The sequence below is a fragment of the Peromyscus maniculatus genome, chromosome 3, assembly GCF_049852395.1.
Source record: "Peromyscus maniculatus bairdii isolate BWxNUB_F1_BW_parent chromosome 3, HU_Pman_BW_mat_3.1, whole genome shotgun sequence".
Lineage (NCBI taxonomy): Eukaryota > Metazoa > Chordata > Mammalia > Rodentia > Cricetidae > Peromyscus > Peromyscus maniculatus.
The window spans coordinates 170,061,790-170,079,490 of record NC_134854.1 but is presented as its reverse complement, the minus strand read 5'-3'; the positions used below and the strand labels follow the sequence as shown (position 1 = coordinate 170,079,490).

General features: G+C 38.8%; 1 long non-coding RNA gene across 1 annotated transcript; it reads right to left on the bottom strand.

Annotated features, from left to right (window-relative positions):
* Positions 1-8,396: 8,396 nt before the first annotated feature.
* On the bottom strand, positions 8,397-17,159 carry LOC143272577 (uncharacterized). The gene is made up of 2 exons (XR_013050254.1): positions 17,116-17,159; positions 8,397-8,755 (listed from the first exon to the last, which is right to left on the bottom strand). It is a non-coding gene; the product is annotated as an uncharacterized LOC143272577 (long non-coding RNA).
* Between the last annotated feature and the right edge of the window lie 542 nt (positions 17,160-17,701).

Below are 17,701 nucleotides of genomic sequence, written 5' to 3'. Positions count from 1 at the left end.
ATATTCTAACAGCTAAAGTAATAAATGTGCTACAACTCACAAAAATGTACAGATTATTTTTAGTACATTTTCATAAATAGCTGAGTCAAAAAACAAGAAGTTGAGCTAGGCATGGAAGTATATATTTTGTCATCCTAGTGTTTGCCCTATAAATATAAGGACCAAGGTTCTGATCCTCAGCACCTATATAAAAGCTTAGCAGGCATGGTGACCCACCTATAATCGCATGTGCCCTCACATACCAAATACACATAAACACACACAGAAAAAAAAAGGAATTTTAAAAAGAGGACAAAGAGACAAAAAAATTAGAGAAGGTAGTTGATAAGCACAGAACACTCACATGGCTGGGTATCTTTCAACATCTATTCCATTCTTCTTCCATAATAATATAATACCCAATTTCTTGCTTTCATATGATTGTGTAATAATGTAACCATATGTTTAAGTTAGTAAATTGAGTAACTGACCACATACTAAGATTTGGCTAATTGGTTTAAGCAGGAGTGTACATATAAATTCTCAGTGTCTTTAACATGAAGAGGTGTACCCTTCTCTTCTTCCCTGATGGCTAGAATGAATATAGAAAAATTAATGCTCTGAATGCCACTTCAACCCATGATTTATTTTTTTGTATGCATGCATGTATGTGTATGAGTATAATGTATCTATGTGTGAGATATGAACATATGCATATATGTATGTCTGTGTGTGCATGTGGAAGTCAGAAGATAGCTTTTTCTATCACTCTCCACTTTATTCCCTTAATCCAGTATCTCTTACTGAATCTGGAGTGATGCACCAGTGATCCTTCTCTCTCTGTTCCCTTCCCGACAGTGCTGGGATTATAGATGCATACATGGCTACACTCAGATTGTTTTTTTTTAATGTAGGGTCTAGATATTTAAACTAAGACTTGCATGCTTATGCAACAACCACTCTTACCTTGCTGAGCCATCTCCTCAGCCCTTCTGATATAATTTTAATAATTAAAGTCATACATATTCAACAAAGAATCTTAGATTTGTGGTGGTAATCTAATTATACTGAAATATGATTTTGATTGTATGTTAATAAATAAAGTTGTCCGGGGGTCAGAGCTATTAGAGCCATAGCAAGAGTGTGGCGGTGGTGGCACACGCCTTTAATCCCAGAAAGCCAGCCTTTAATCCCAGGGAGTGGTGGTAGAAAGCAAAAAGATATATAAGGCGTGAGGACCAGAAACTAGAAGCATTTGGCTGGTTAAGCTTTCAGGCTTTGGAGCAACACAGTTCAGCTGAGAGCTATTGGGATGAGGACACAGAAGCTTCCAGTCTGAGGAAACAAGACCAGCTGAGGAACTGGTGAGGTGAGATAGCTGTGGCTTGTTCTGTCTCTTTAAATAGACTAACAGACAGGAAAAGGAGCCCTCATTCGGGAAGCTGGGTGAGATTTTGGCTCTGAGCTCTGACCTCTCGGCTTTCTCTTTTGCATTATTTCTGTGTTTCTTATTTAATAAAACAGTTGGTTACATCTATATAGATTCTTACACCTTGACAGGAAAGCTAATGGGATAGTGGGCTATGCCAATTCTATTGTGGTTTGTGTAATGGTTTTAATAAGAATGGCCCCCATAGGCTCATAGATTTGAATGGTTGGTCACCAGGGAGTGGCAATATTAGAAGGTGGGGCCTTGTTGGAAGAAGTGTGTCATTGAGGATGGGCTTTGAGGTTTCAATGCTCAAGCCAGGCTCAGTGTCTGTCACTCTTCTGCTGTCTTCCTATCCAGATGTAGAATTCTTGGCTCTTTCTTTAGCACCCTATCTGCCTGTGTGCTGCCATACTTTCTGCCATGACAATAATGGGCTAAACTTCTGAAACTTCAAGCCAGTCTCAAATAAATGTTTTCTTTTATAAAAGTTGCCATGGTATCTTAGTTAGGGCTTTTATTGCTATGAAGAGATACCATGACCACAGCAACTCTTCAAAAGAAAAGATTTAATTGGAGTGGCTCACTTACAGTTCAGAGGTTCAGTCCATTATCATCATGGTGAGACATGGCAGCATGCAGGTAGATATGGTACTCTAGAAGTAGCTGAGATCCCTACATCTTGCAGGCAACAGGTCTGTCTCACCGAGTGTGGCTTGAGCATATATGAGACCTCAAAGCCCACCTCCACAGTGGCACACTTCCTCCAACAAAACCACATCTACTCCAACAGGGCCATACCTCCTAATAGTGCCATTCCCTTTGGGAGCCATTTTCTTTCAAACCACTATAGCTACTGAGAGGTAAGATCTAATTAGTGGATTAATTTTTCTTTCTTTTTTTTTTTTTTTTTTTTTTTTTTTTCAGAGCTGAGGACCAAACCCAGGGCCTTGTGCTTGCTAGGCAAGTGTTCTACCTCTAAGCTAAATCCCCAACCCAGGTTAATTTCTTAATGGATACATAATTTGTTGGCTTGGTTGGTGATAAAAAAAAAACCTCTGGATATAGGACCACGTTGGAGAAAGTAAGTCACTAGAGACCATGCATTGGGGCATTTCTTGTCCTTGGCCCCCTATGTCTTTCTCTGTTATCTGGCTTTCATGAAGTGAATAGCTGTGTGTAAACCACACTCCTGTCACTATGATATTCTGCCCTCCCTGAAGCCAAAAACAAACAAACAAAAAAAAAAAACACTTAGTTTCAGACTTCAACGTGTTTATTTCAAGCATCCTTTTAAACTTCCTGTCGTGGGCCATAACACAGGGGGAAAGTAGAGCAGCAAACAGCTACAGAAAATAAAAAATACTGGGCCCTTTGTGGTCCTACCACAGCCAGGGTCTGTGTAGAAGTCCAAGGCCCCTAAAGGTTACATGGAAGCCCAGGATCAGGGCTGCAACCTGTGGCCTTGGTCTTGGGGGCTGTGCTGCCATCAGAGCCATCCTAAGCTGAGTGGCTTGTGTTTCCACCTGGAGCCAAGATGTCATCTGGACACAAACTGCTGCTAAGGGCCATGTCTGGGTTCGTGGTCCTGCTGCAGCTGGGGTCTGAGTTGATGTCTGTGGGCTATGTCACCTCAGGGAGCCATATGAACCATACCTGATGAAATCAGAGGGCCATGCTAAGCTGGCCCTGCCCTCTACTGGCCCTAGCCCTTGCAGCAAGATATCTGGCCCCAATCCTCACTGGAGAGCTGCTCCCCAACCCCACATGTAGGAGAGATGGCCCCACCCCTCACCACAGGTGAGGGAGAACTGGCCCTGATGGCATGGGCTTAGAGGAGCTGGCTCTGTCCCTCACCTAAGGGGGGTAGCCCCAGTGACCTGGATTCAACTACCTCCTAGGCCCACAGCTAGGCCTTAGGTTGGCCTAGCCTAACATCTAGGAGCTGCTGGAGCTCATGAAGGGACTGGTCCTGTGGAATGATACCCAAAGGATCTCCATGACTCAAGGTAGCCATGGGATATTCTAAAGAAGTTTCAGTGAGGATCCAGTGATGATGGTGTGCCAGAAACCAGAGGCCTTGAACCATAACAATGACTCATTGTAATGAATATTTGAAAGTAAGTCCAATTGAACAAAAGGGTATACTGTGTGACACACCATAGCTCCCAATGCTATCAGGATGAATGAAGAGGTGTTGGAGAGGCAGGAAAGATGGAGGAGCAAAGAAACTTTTTTCGTTTTGTTTTGTCTTGTTTTTAGTTTTTGTTTGTTTGCTAGATTTGTTTGGTTTTGGTTTGGTTTGATTTTTTTTTTTTAATTTTCTTTTGGGAGTGCTGCAGGGGTGAGAAGAGAATATGGAGACTGGGAGATGAGCAGAAATAAGGTGCATGATGTGAAATTCCCAAAGATTCAAGAAAGAAATTATGTTAAATTTTATATATGTTGGGCCCTTGAGAACAGATAGAGGGTAAAACATTTACCAACTGTTATTTACCTCATGGTATAAAAATGCCTGGAGAAAGCCTGGTGGTGGTGGCACATGCCTTTAATCCCTAACCCCATAATGGCCCCCTCTATTAAGATATCTCTTTCTTTGCTCTCCCTCTCTGTCCCTCCCCCAACTCAACCATCTGGATCCCTCATGTTCCCATCCCCCCCGCCTCTCCCCAGTTTACCCAGGAGATCTCATCTATTTTCCCTTCCTGGGGCAATGCATGCATCCCTCTTAGGGTCTTCCTTGTTATCTAGTTTCTCTAGTGCTGTGGTTGTAGCCTAGTTATCCCTTGCTTTACATCTACTATCCACTTATAAGTGAATACATGCCTTGTTTATCTTTCTGGGTCTTGGTTACCTCACTCAGGATGATTTTTTCTAGTTTCATCCATTTGCCTTAAAATTTCATGATGTCATTGTTTATCTCTGCTGAGTAGTACTCCATTGGGTAAATGTACCACATTTTCTTTATCCATTCTTTGGTTGAGGGGCATCTAGGTTGTTTCCAGGTCCTGGCTATTATGAATAATGCTGCTATGAACATAGTTGAACAAGTGCCCTTGTGGTGTGATTGAGCATCCTTTAGGTATATGCCCAAGATTGGCATAGCTGGGTCTTGAGGGAGATTGATTCCCAATTTTCTGAGAAACCGCTGTAATGATTACCAAAGTGTACAAGTTTACACTCCCACCAGCAGTGGAGGAGTGTTCCCCTTACTCCATATCCTCTCCAACATAAACTGTCATCAGTGTTTTTAATCTTAGACATTCTGACAGGTGTAAGATGGTATTTCAGAGTCGTTTTGATGTGTATTTCCTTGATGACAAAAGATGTGGAGCAATTCCCTAAATGTCTTTCATCCATTTGAGCTTCTTCTGTTGAGAATTCTCTGTTTAGATCTTTACCCAATTTTTTAATTGGATTATTTGGTATTTTGATGTCTAGTTTTTTTAATTCTGTATATATTTTGGAGATCAGCCCTCTGTCAGATGTGGGGTTAGTGAAAATCTTTTCCCATTCTGTAGGCTGCCATTTTGTCTTATTTACTGTGTCCTTTGTCTTACAGAAGCTTTTCAGTTTCATGAGATCCCATTTATTGTCAATCTCAGTGTCTGTGCTACTGGTGTCATATTCAGGAAGTGGTCTCCTGTGCCAGTGTGTTGAAGACTACTTCCTACTTTCTCTTCAATCAGGTTCAGTGTGACTAGATTTATGCTGAGGTCTTTGATCCACTTGGACTTGAATTTTGTATAGGAAGATAGATATGGATCTATTTGCATTCTTCTACATGTTGACATTCAGTTATGCCAGTACCATTTGTTGTAGATGCTTCCTGTTTTCCATTGTACAATTTTGGCTTCTTTGTAAAAAAATCAGGTGTGAATTAAGCTTTAGTAATGTTCCTTTTACAAATGTGGGTGCCCTTGTATTTGGGCATAAATGATTAGAATTGAGACTTGATTTTGGTGGATTTTTCCTGTAATGAATATGAAATGTTCTTCTCCATCTTTCTTGATTAATTTTAGTTTGAAGCCTATTTTGATAAACATTGGGATAGTTACACCAGCTTGTTTCTTCGGTCCATTTGATCAGAAAACCTTTTCCCAACCCTTTACTCTGAGGTAATGTCTGTCTTTGAAATTGAGATGTTTCTTATATGCAGCAGAAAGATGGATCCTGTTTTTGTGTCCATTCTATTAGCCTGCGTCTTTTTATAGTTGAATTGAGACCAATGATATTAAGAGATATTAATGACCAGTGATTGTTAATCCTGTTATTATTTTTGTTTTGTTTTGTTGGTAGTGGTGATAGTGTGTGATTATTTCCCTTCTTTGGGATTTGCTGGTGGAAGATTATCTATTTACCTGTGTTTTCATGGGTGCAGCTAACTTCCTTTAGTTGGAGTTATCCTTCTAATACTTTCTGTAAGGCTGGATTTGTGGCTAGGTATTATTTAAATCTTGTTTTGTCATGGAATATCTTGTTTTCTCCATCTACAGTGATTGAAAGTTTTGCTGGGTATAGTAGTCTGGGCTGGCATCTATGGTCTCTTAGTGTCTGCAGAATGTCTATCCAGGACATTCTGGCTTTCAGGGTTTCCACTGAGAAGTCAGGTATAATTCTGATAGGTCTGACTTTATATGTTACTTGGCTTTTTTCCTTTGCAGCTCTTAATATTCTTCCTTTATTCTGTATGTTTAGTGTTATTATTTTTATGTGGTGAGGGGACTTTATTTTTTTGGTCTAGTCTATTTGGTGTTCTGTAAGCTTCTTGTATCTTCATAGGCATGCCTTCTTTAGGTTGGGAAAGTTTTTTCCATGATTTTGTTGAATATATTTTCTATGACTTTGAGCTGGAATTCTCCTTCTTCTATTCCTATTATTCTTAGGTTTGGTCTTTTCACAGTGTCCCAGATTTCCTGGTTTGGCTGCAAAGGCCTCAGCTGGAGGAGATTCTGTTCCCTCAGGCACTGACTCTTTCAAAGCTATGAAGGAAACTTATCTAAATCTCTGTCCTTTTAAAGAACTCAAGGTTCAAAGGTTGAGGTGAAATTCTGCTCCTCAGACAGGCTGAATAGCAAGTTACTCACCTCCTCTCCTTGCTCATGTCTCCCAAAAAGCACTCATCTTTTCTCCTCATCCCCATTTAAAAGCCCTTCTCCACCTGGCTCCTCCCTACCACTTCCTGTCAGCTAGTTGCTGACTCAGCCTCCTGACCACAGGTAAATTTTGTTTATCAAACAAATATAACATATATTTGCATCATTAAACAAATGTTCCACAACATAAACAAAAGAAACACACCTTAAAATAATATTCTACAACATTTCCCCCTTTTTGTCTAAACAAAAAAAAATTGAAGGCTTTAACTTTAACGTTAGACTGTACATAATAAGAACAATTATCAAGTAAAGATTACATTCACAATGTAATGAATTCCAGTTGATTTGTGTCTGGCAAATTAAAAGAAAATATTCTATTATCTATCCTACCTTAGTGAATCTAAAGTTTTATACCTAATTTACTCTCTATCATAACTGAGGAAAACTGCAACTATAACTGTCTAGTCTTCAACTCCATCAAAGGCCCCAGAAGGATAATATTATTTGAGTAAACAAAAAGTGCGTTGCAAACAACTTCCAAAACTCTAGCAATAACAGAGACATCTGACTGCCTGGACAGTCACCCAAAGTTCCTCTGCAACATTGGGGCATCCACCTTTGGCCTACAAGTCCAGAATATCTGGCAAACTTTTCAGTGAAGCAGGCAAGTTGAAAGACTGTCCCACCTATATTGGCAAAGTTCATCAGTCACTTTCCTCTGTGTCCTAAAGAATATCTAGAAGTTTCTTCTGTGAAGCAGGAACCCTGAAGGACCATCCCACCTTGTTTTGGAAAAGTTCAACAGTCTTTTTCCTGTGGGTCCTGCATGTCCAGTCTGCAGAGCACATTGTCAGCAGTCAAAGGCAAGAACAGTTTCTTTGTCCTGTGGCTAACCTTGCCACAATAAAAGCAAACTCCATAGGAGTTTCTTCAATGCCCATCATCTTCTCTGAAGTAAATTGGTGCTGCCAGGAGCAGATGCATCTCATTGTCATGAAAAACTTTAAATTAACAAAATATTTTAAATGCCATATTCTATAGGTCTTTGAAGTATTTAAAAACCATCTATCTGAAATGTATCTATTGAACCTAGAAAACATACCCAACATATCTACAAGTTTGATTGTTATAAATGACTAACTACTGACCTATGTTTCTTGATTGTCCTATATAGTTTATAATAATAGTTTTCAAAAACTAGAACTTCACCCTACATTTTCAAATGAACTGCATAGACTCAATACCTCAAACAAAAATAGAAATATTCATGCAGTGTGTTGTAACAAAAATAACTTTAAATTTTTATCAATATACAAAAATCCCCCAAACAAGAATAGAAACATACATACAGTGTGTTGCAACAAAATTATCTTAAATTTGTGTCAATATACAAAAGTCCTTACAAATACAAAATACTTGAGATCAATGGTTGTCCCTTAGTTTATAATGGATTCTAATAAAATTAACTTTAAATTTATATCAATATATCAAAGTCCATGCCAATGCAAAATATCTGTGATTAATAGTTGTCTTTTTGTCCTATATTCCCTTAAATTATAACAAACATCCATAACCTACCAAATAACCAAAGACCACCCACCCCATCTCTTAGAAATGTGAATGTCATTCTCTCTGTACTGCTTCCTACTGCCTGTGGATAAAGCATCTTTAGGGTCCCAGAGAGAAAATTTGAGATAATGACCAAGTCCTGGGAAGATCAGCATTAACCTTTGCTGATAGTTATCACTTGTCAAGATTCAGGATGTCTCACCTGATCAAACCTGATCCATATTAACATTACCTTCATCTCCTACAGCCTCTCATCTCCTGTAGGAACAAAACTCCAAAGAGTTTTGGAGGTGGATATAAATGTTCAAACCATAACACTATCTTCATGCTTGTTCCAAAGTATTTTAATTTCGGTTGTTTTTTTGTAATTTTGAGGTTGGGAAATGTGATCTAGCACAGTCTTACAGTTGGGAACGAGAACCATTTCATCCCATGTGTAGGAAGAAGCAAGGCCATTTTTTTCTATATCTCTGTGGAGAGGGAATCTGGTGCTGACCGGAAGTACTGGATCTGATAGAAAATGAAACTCTTTGCCCTGGGCCCACTTTCTTCACATATAACATCAGGGATTATCTTTTAAGCTTCTGAAGTCCTCTTAGCACATTCTGCAGATTGCTGTTTTTCTTTCCAATCCATTTCTCCAACAAAGGAGGTCTCTGTGATTCTACACAGTCTTGCCCTACAAGCAAATCAAATAAAAACAAAACTTCTTTCTTTTTTGCTCTTGAAAGCCAGTCATACATGCCTAGGACTCAAGTAATTAGCAATTGAACACTGACACTTCTTTTTAAGATATTACAACCCATTCAGAACACACTCCTTTAATCCTAGCATGCTGGAGGCAGAGGCAATTGATCTCTGTGAGTTTGAGGCCATCCTGGTCTACAGAGAGAGTTCCAGTCCAGATAGGGTTACATAGTGAGTCTTTGTCTCAGAAAGAAAGAAAAGAAACAAAGGGAAGAAGGGGAGGAAGAGAGGAACAAATAAAAAAAATTTAAATAACATTTTTATGTCATCAAATACTTCTTAAGTATTACATGTAATAGTTGAATAATAGACCATTTATTTCAAAGCTAAGCATAGTGATATACACCTGTGATCTTGTCACTCAAGAAGCTAAAACAGGAGGATCACAAGTTGAAGACTAGGCTAAGCTAAGCTGCACAGCTAGACTACAAAGTGAGGCCCTGTCTCAAACAGCAGCAGCAACAAACAACAGAAAAGAAATAGCAATATCTTTCTTGCAGAGCTAATAAGGATTAAAAGGCAAACTACATGTAATGACCTCAGACCTATAGCTTGCTTGCTGTTATGTACTTAAAATAAATTTTAAAGAATTAAGAATAAGTCATTGCAATCACTCTCCTATTGTTGGAGTCTGACCTTGTACAAAACTAACTCAAAGTAGAATTGCGGGTCAAAGAGCATGAATGTGTTGAAGGCTGTGTGCTAATTTCCATATCATTTGAAGTGGAAATGAGCTCTAGTTTAACCAGACCTTTTAACAGGGTCAGCTGCTCTTACTTTTAAAACTCCTTGCTAATCTGATGTGTAGGGAAGCATTGCCTGGTTGTCATTGCTATGTACATTCTGTTGACAATTCATGAGACTGAGCCTCTTAACCAAAACCATTAACATTTATTTATTATTACTGTCTCCATATTTTATAAATTTGTCATTGAGGTATTTGTGTCTTCCTTGAACTTATTTAAATAAGTTGGTGTGCCCTTATTTTTTTCTGTCACCAATCATCTGCTGAGAGGACTGAGAGTGTGACAGGAGTAATTGTCATAGGGACCAAAGGGCACCAATAACACATAAACAGATGGCCAGGTCAGTGTGTGGATCCTGAAGTGTGAGCTGCCATCTAATTGTATGTGAATGGATGTAATTTCTAAATGTAAAATACACTGAATATAGAACATCTCCTTAATCTGGTACTCTCCTTTTCTCCTTCTAAGACACATCAGTTCCAAAAATGTTAATCCTTAATTGAAATAAAATTCCTTATATTGCAAAGTACTTTTAAGACTATAAGCACTATTTCTGTTGTAAAGGCATTCACAAAAAGATAATTATTTTTTAACCATGAAAAACAGATGCCATGACTCCATAACCAGTTTACACTGTTTATTTATAGTAAACCAAGTCAAAATAATCAGCTTATCTTAAGGCCATTTTTAAAATGCTTTCTCTCACTGCTGATGGTGAGAAAGTCAAATGCTTTGACACTGTGTTATACTGCTAGCTCAACTATTAGTTTTTGTGTTTTTATATTTTAGCTTCTTTTGTTCTTTTTTTTAAAATTTTAGTAATTATAAAGCACATGCCGCAAAAGTTCTTAAATTTCCCTCCTAATTTCTTCTCATAATACCCTGGGTACAGAAACTTATTTTTGTGAGGAGACAGTCATCAAAAGTGCTCTTGTATGCACAAAATTACACAAACTTTATATTATCTTATTTAATGTGAAACTAGAGTCCTTGGGTACCTGAGGAGAAACTTGCTACAAGCTCCCAATGTTTCATTTAATGAGCAGTTTAAAAAATTTGGTTCACTATGCTTGTCTTCAACTTTCTTTTCTTTTCTTTTTCTTCTTTCTTTTTTTTCTAACTATTTTTCATACAGAATCTTGCTGCATAGCCTATGCTGATCTTGATCTTGAAATTCCCTACCCAGACATGGCCCAACTATCTTCATTGTTGCTTTAGATAGCATGATTTGAATGATACTCTGTTCTAAACTTTTAAAATATGTTAATTAGTTTAACCCTTACAACATCCCCAGAAGATTAAGAATGATAATAATAATAATAATAAATAATGTTCCATTCTACAGAAAATGAAAGCAAAAAGAGGTTATATACTTGCCCAGTGCTTCACAACTGAGCAGCTGAAATGATGCTATACTTGTTAATTTAATCTTTCTATACCAAATATTCCTCTATTGCCTCAACTTCTTCTACTTTCTCTTCCATTCCCAAAGATTATCTATGAATTACAAGTCACATTCTCTTCTCAAATGTTGTTGTGGACAAAACAGTACCTCATGTGGCTTTGATAAAATCACTTCACTGGATTTTAGTTTTGCCTATGTCTGGTATGAATAAGAGTAATAACCTATATAAGCTTATAAGTCAGTCATGAAATTCAAGGAAGAAGGTGGAGGTGCAAGGTCTTTGTAAGGAAAACTTTTTTACTAGTCACTCCTTAAAAATTTTCCCAAAAGAAGGCAGGTTAAACCAAGTGTGGAGAGGGATGTGTCCTAACAACCACAGGTTACATTTAGTGACAACTGAGTGACAAATGTTCCAGGCTCTGTGCTGAGAGTGGTCTAGTCATTATCTCATTTAATGTTTATAATAAACACATGGATTCATTCAAGTGGACTCTCCCCTCCTGCAATGGAAAGGTTTATTAGCATGAGTCAAGAATAGGTTAGTTGTGCTGTAACAGGAGTGCAGGAACTACTTTCACTGAAAAGCGCTGGCTGCTCACTAGGGCCCTAATATTACTAGTAGCAGGCTTAGCATCTCTGGCCTTTATTTTTTACCTGTCTTTGTTACCTTGGGTTAGCTGCTCACCTCTGATGGGCATGTTAATCACTTAAGGAATGTTATCTACAAACTAATGAATGATACTTGAAACTATCTCGTCCCCCTTTAAGTCTGAAAGCACAAACAGAAGATGACTAAGGCATTTTATAGTCCATTTAAAAAAAAAGGTCTTGCTCTAAATACCCAAAAGTACCTAAAGTTCTTCAGTCACCTTGGGTTCAAAGAGCCTTGTAAGACAGGCCACGCCCGAGGCCCTAGATAATAGGCATTTATTCACCATGGCAGGGGCTATACTCTGGGGCAGAAGTAGTCATCTGAGAACCACCTTGACCTCTCAAACAGTAACTTCCTTGAGCCATCTTGAAGAACCAGACCCAGGACAGCATAGTTATACATACCTCTTACTTCTTATCTCAATTATGCTTTGCTTTTTAAACTCAAGCTTATGTCAGCACCCTAAAGAGGAACTTTGAGTAATTAGGCCACTTTTGATGTTCCTCTTTCCAATAAGTTCATGTATTATATCACCTCTCTCTCCTCATCATTATCTGTCTCTTTAATTGGTAAACTGGATGCTTGACCAGGGGTAGCCTGCTGGGACTGCCAGAGCCTGGGCTTTTGCCCTGAAATTCTAGTCACAGTGCAGCTGTCCACCAACCACAGCCAAAGAAGGAAGTGTCGGTAGGTAGATGAACAAACCGCTCCGATTTTGAAGATACAACCCATGTCCCTGAAGTGGCTCTATAGGGAGCCCAAGCCATGCCCAGAGAAGGTCAATAAAGACAGAGTGGGGAAATTTTCCTTGGATCAGAGGCCACACTTCAAGAAGGTATAACCTGGGACATAACCACCATGTAAATTAAATTGGACTTTTCTCATTGCATTGGGAGACTTAGGAAACTTTTTTTTTATTGTTTTAGAAAATTATTCTGATTTATTCAGGCCACAAAAAAGACCTCAATATAGAAGCTAGAAACATATACTGCCTCTAAAAAGGACCCCTAACTTACATTGTTGTACCTGTTTAGCGAAAACCCCAGAGACCACCAAGGAGCCAGCTTCCGATGCAAGCACATAAGGGTCCTTTCACTGTCGGGTTCAACCTGGGCCGCCATCAGGCAGATGGAGGAAATGTGGTGGTGGCCACGAGCCCAGGTGTAGAGAGTTTTTATAGGGAAAAACTGCAAGTTGGGAATTGGCAACTTGGGATTAGGTAGAAGGGCTAAGGGGCAAGGTGACCTTTTTGAAACTATTGGTCCAAATTTTGGGCATGAACTACATTTGAAACCATTGGGTTGTACTTTTGGCGGGGAACCACAACTTGCTCAGCAGAATTATCTAGATATCTTCAAGGGCCATAAACCACAGACAGAACGTCTGCAAGAGCATACTGCCCTGTATCTGTTTGAGTTGTCATGGCACATTCCTGAGTTCCTTTCTGGAACTGAGTACAGCAGGTGGTCTAAGATGGTGACCCTACCCTTAGATGGGGTCTGTATTGCCTTTACAACATAACAAACTAAGTGAAAGGTTTCAGAATTGGATCCAAGGGGGACATTGATAGGGATTGTCTTTTGGGGCAAGAGATTTATTAAAAGAGTTAGTAACACCATCAGCATATATAGATAGACAGGAGCGTGGAAAGGGCTCTGAGGAGGGTTCAAGGCAACCCTCAAGGCAGAGTGGAGATCCTTTACTATAAGAAGGAGAAGGAAGAGGGTTTTAGACCACATGTAGGTATGTAGTCCATAGCATAGGCTCACAGCCGGCTGTCTTTGATTCTTTGTTGGCAAGAAGAGGTAGTCCCATTGGCGAAGGGATGTACAACTCTAAGGTTAAGGAATGAATAAATCTTAAGGCATGAGCAATGAAAAATGAACCAAGTTAGAGAAACATCATTGCTGATGATTTTGGGAGGGGGGTCATTAAGATTTATTTTTGTTTTGTTTTGTTTTATGTGTATGTCTGAGTCCCTGCATGTCTGTGTGTGTTACTTGTATGAACCTGGTGCCAACAGAGGCCATAATAGAGACCTGGATCCCCTAGAACTGGAGTTAAAGATAGCTGTGATTCATCCAATATTGGTGCTTGGAACTGAATCCCAGTCCTTTTCAAGAGTAGCAAGTACTATTACACTGAACCATCTCTCCAGTTCCACTGACATATTTTTTATGCTTCCAGATAGTGCCCTTGAAACAAATACTTCAGAAAACTAGGGTGGAAGGGAATCAATTGCCCCAGAGAACAAGGAACAGTGAGGGCAAGAGAGGTGAGCTTAGCAAACCTGAAAAGATAGGATGAGGCTGAGTATTCAGGGATTGAAGATAGTAATTGCTAAGATAAGGATAGAGTACCAATAAAGATGTAACTCATATCACAATGTTTCCACACTAATCCAGAGGGAGGGGTTAATTGGTTGGTTGGGTTGGGGTGTGTGTGTGTGTGTGTGTGTGTGTGTGTGTGTGTGTGTGTGTGTATGTGTATGTGTGTGTATGTGTCTGTATATGTGTGTATGTGTTTGTGTGTGTATATGTGTGTGTTTGTGTGTATATGTGTGTATGTATGTTTGTATATGTGTATGTGTGTATGTGTGTGTAGATGTGGATGTGTGTATATGTGTGTGTATGTATATGTATGTGTATGTGTGTGTATATGTGTGTATGTGTGTATGTGTATGTATGTGTGTATGTGTGTGTATGTGTGTATATGTATGTGTGTATATGTGTATGTGTGTATTTGTTAGTATAGATGTATGCTTGTGTGCATGCAGATCAGTGTGGATGTGGAGGCACAAGATTGACATCAAGAGTCTTTTCTAAATAGCTTTCCATGTTTATTTTTGTCGCACTGAACCTCTCTGATTCATCTAAACTGGCTGGCCAGTGAACTTCAGGGATCTGCCTTACTCCAGCCCAACAGTTACAGGAACACACTGCCACTGCTAGCTTCTTACATGAGTTCTAGGAATCCAAACTCATGTAAATCCTTGTGTTTTCACAACAGGCAGTTCACTGACTGAGCCGTCTCCCCAGCACCACCTCATTTTTAAAAGCACTTTTCCACTTCAGGATCAAAAATTCCTAGACTCATTACTAAGAAAAAAATAAAGAAATCCCAGCCTCCTTTGACTCTTTACAGGGATGTGACGGATAGTATTCTGAGGGAATGTTAGTCAGATTGGTTCTACGTGTGGCTGAGGTAAGGGTGATGGTTTCTTCATCTGTCTGACTGCATGAAAAGCACTCTCCTTAGCAGAAACCTCTTGTTACAGCCTGGCTGAGAACAGAAGAAGAACACTCAGAGCCCCTCCTTCTACAAGGCCAAAGGTATATACTAAGAATTCCTAAAGAGAACAAAGGAAGTGGGTGGAAGAAATTTGAGTCACAAACAAGGCCAAAGTTAATCCTGAGATTCACCAGAGAAAAACCAGTTCCACAATTTTGAACCATATTTGAGGCAAGCTTTGACTAAACACTGACCAGGATGGACTTAGATCAGGACCACTCCCTGGAATTCCCAGCTGAATGGCCCCAGGACAGGTGTTGCAGGGGCCTTTAAGGACAAACGCATACAGCCACCAGAAGTTACTGGTGTACAGGTAGGTGGGGCTTACCGCTTAACTTTTGGGTCTTATATCACTCTATCAAGCTGTGCTCACTTTGGACTTTTCCCTAAAGAAAGTTGTTTCCTAGCAACCTTTCCATATATAAACTTAGCCTATGACAAAGGATGTTGAGTAAGAATTGTTATTAATCTATTCAACAATGTCTATAGCTGTTACTTTGTAACACTGAGGTCATCACCCTTTGTGGCATCATATCACGGCAACAGTATAGGGTGGAGCAGAAACACCTACCTCATGACCAACAAGGAGAAGAAAGAAAAAGAATGACCAGAGATCTACTGTCTCCTTCATGGGCACACCACCAATGAACCAATACTTCCTTCTAGACCCCACATCTTAAAGTTTCCAACCCCACATGCACCCTGAGATCCTACTTCAGGGGCTGGAGAGATGGCTCAACAGTTAAGAGCACTGGTTGCTCTTGCAAAGGACCTGAGTTCCATTTCCAGCATCCACATGGCAACTCACACTATTTATAATTCTAGTTCCAGGAGACGAAGCACCATCTTCTGGCCACAGAGGGTACTGCATGCACATGGTAACATACGTGGAAGCAAAACACAAAAATAAGCAAATTTTTTAAAAATCTAAAATTACATAGTTGGCACAGGAAAGAAGAAAGGAAGAAAAATGTATCAAAATATCAACTCAGAGCTTCTTACTTTAAAAGGTCAGATATTAAGTACTACAGGTTTTGAAAACCACATTATTTCACAAATACTTGATTCAGTGATTACAGTATGAATACTATTGAAACAATGGAGCAGCATGTTCCAATAAAACTTTATGTATGGACACTGAAATTTGAATCTTACAATTTCACTTGATATAAAATACTAGTTTTTGTTTTGTTTTGTTTTTAAAGTTTTTCAAAACAGGGTTTCTTTATGTATCCCCAGCTGTCCTAGAACTTATTCTGTAGACTAAGCTATGTGCCACCATGCCAGGCAAAATATGAGTCTTCTTTTGGTCTTTATTTTAAATATTTAAAAATGTAAAAACTTTCAAAGTTTAAAGACTTTTGATTCATTTGCTATACTGAAGCAGGCAGCCAGATTTGGTCAATTGATAATTGTTGGCCTTTGTTCTGAATTAACTGACTGCAGCTATTGTTTGAGAAAACATTCTTATTATTCAGTCTTCTATGACTTTATTTCTTCTCAGCTACCGGTCATCTTCTTTTACCCCATTGTTTTTCCATCTTTGGTTTGTTTATTTGTTTTGTTTTGCTAAGATGGGCTCTTACCACGTAGCCTTGAACTTGTCCTTCCTCTACCTCCAAAGGGTTGGGATTACACAGGTGTACACCACCACACTCAGCCTCTTTATGTCATTTTTAATGTTAATTACTATATATTAACCACAATTAAATAAGACCTCCTAGGGCTGGGAATCTGGTTCAGTGTACAGCACTTGCCTAGCATTCTCCAGTACCACTCATAGATAATAAATATAACCTGTGCTGCTATGCAAACTTACAAAAACAGAAGAAATAAGTTAGTGAATATTTTACAGCACATGGGAATTAGAGGTTAATTCATTTATTTTGACGATAGGAGATAAGAAAATAGTTCTGGAGGTAAAATTTAGACACTGCTGGGCATGGTAGCACACACTTGTAATTCTGGCAATCTGGCTTCTGGTTGAAGCAGGTGGGTCACAATTTCCATGTAAGCCTGAGCCAGATAACAAGATCATATCTCAATAGAACAAAATAAGAGGTTAGGAATGTTACTAAGTGGTAGAGTACTTGCCTAGCATGCTCAATAGCCCTGGTTTTAATCTCCAACAATGTAAAACAAACAAGCAAGAAATATTCTATCTCAATGATGGCATGAAATCCTTATGAGACACTTACCTGAAAGGAGTGAGATCTGTAATACAAACAGAAATCTTTTAAAAAAATAAACCGAACTGGTCAACAAAACTGGTCAACAAAAACAAAAACACATTCATTTATGACAAATGCCTAAAACTAATAGGCTCATAATTTTATTTGTATTTATTGTTATTATTTTTAATTATATGCATTTTAAATTATGATTGGGTGCGTACATGCAGTACCCACAGAGTCCAGAAGAGGGCATTGCATTCCCTTGGCGTTACAGATGATTGTAAGCTACCAGACTATGAGTCATGAAAATGGAACTCCTCCTCTCCTCTCTCTGTAAGAGCAGCAAGTGCTCTTAATGGCTGAGAAATCCCTCCAGCCCACAACATGTAATTTTAAAAGAGTTACCTAGTGACTAACCCTATAATCTTTAGATAGTATGACTTTTTTTGTTGTTGAAAGCAAACTTTTAAGTCTGTTATCTGTGTTGAAATGTGCTAAAATTATTACTGATATTCCTTTTCCTTTAATTTTTTTCCTTAACTTGTTACATTCTGGTGAAAGTTTAATTACATATTTATTTGAGAGGATAAAATTCTTATTTTATAAGATT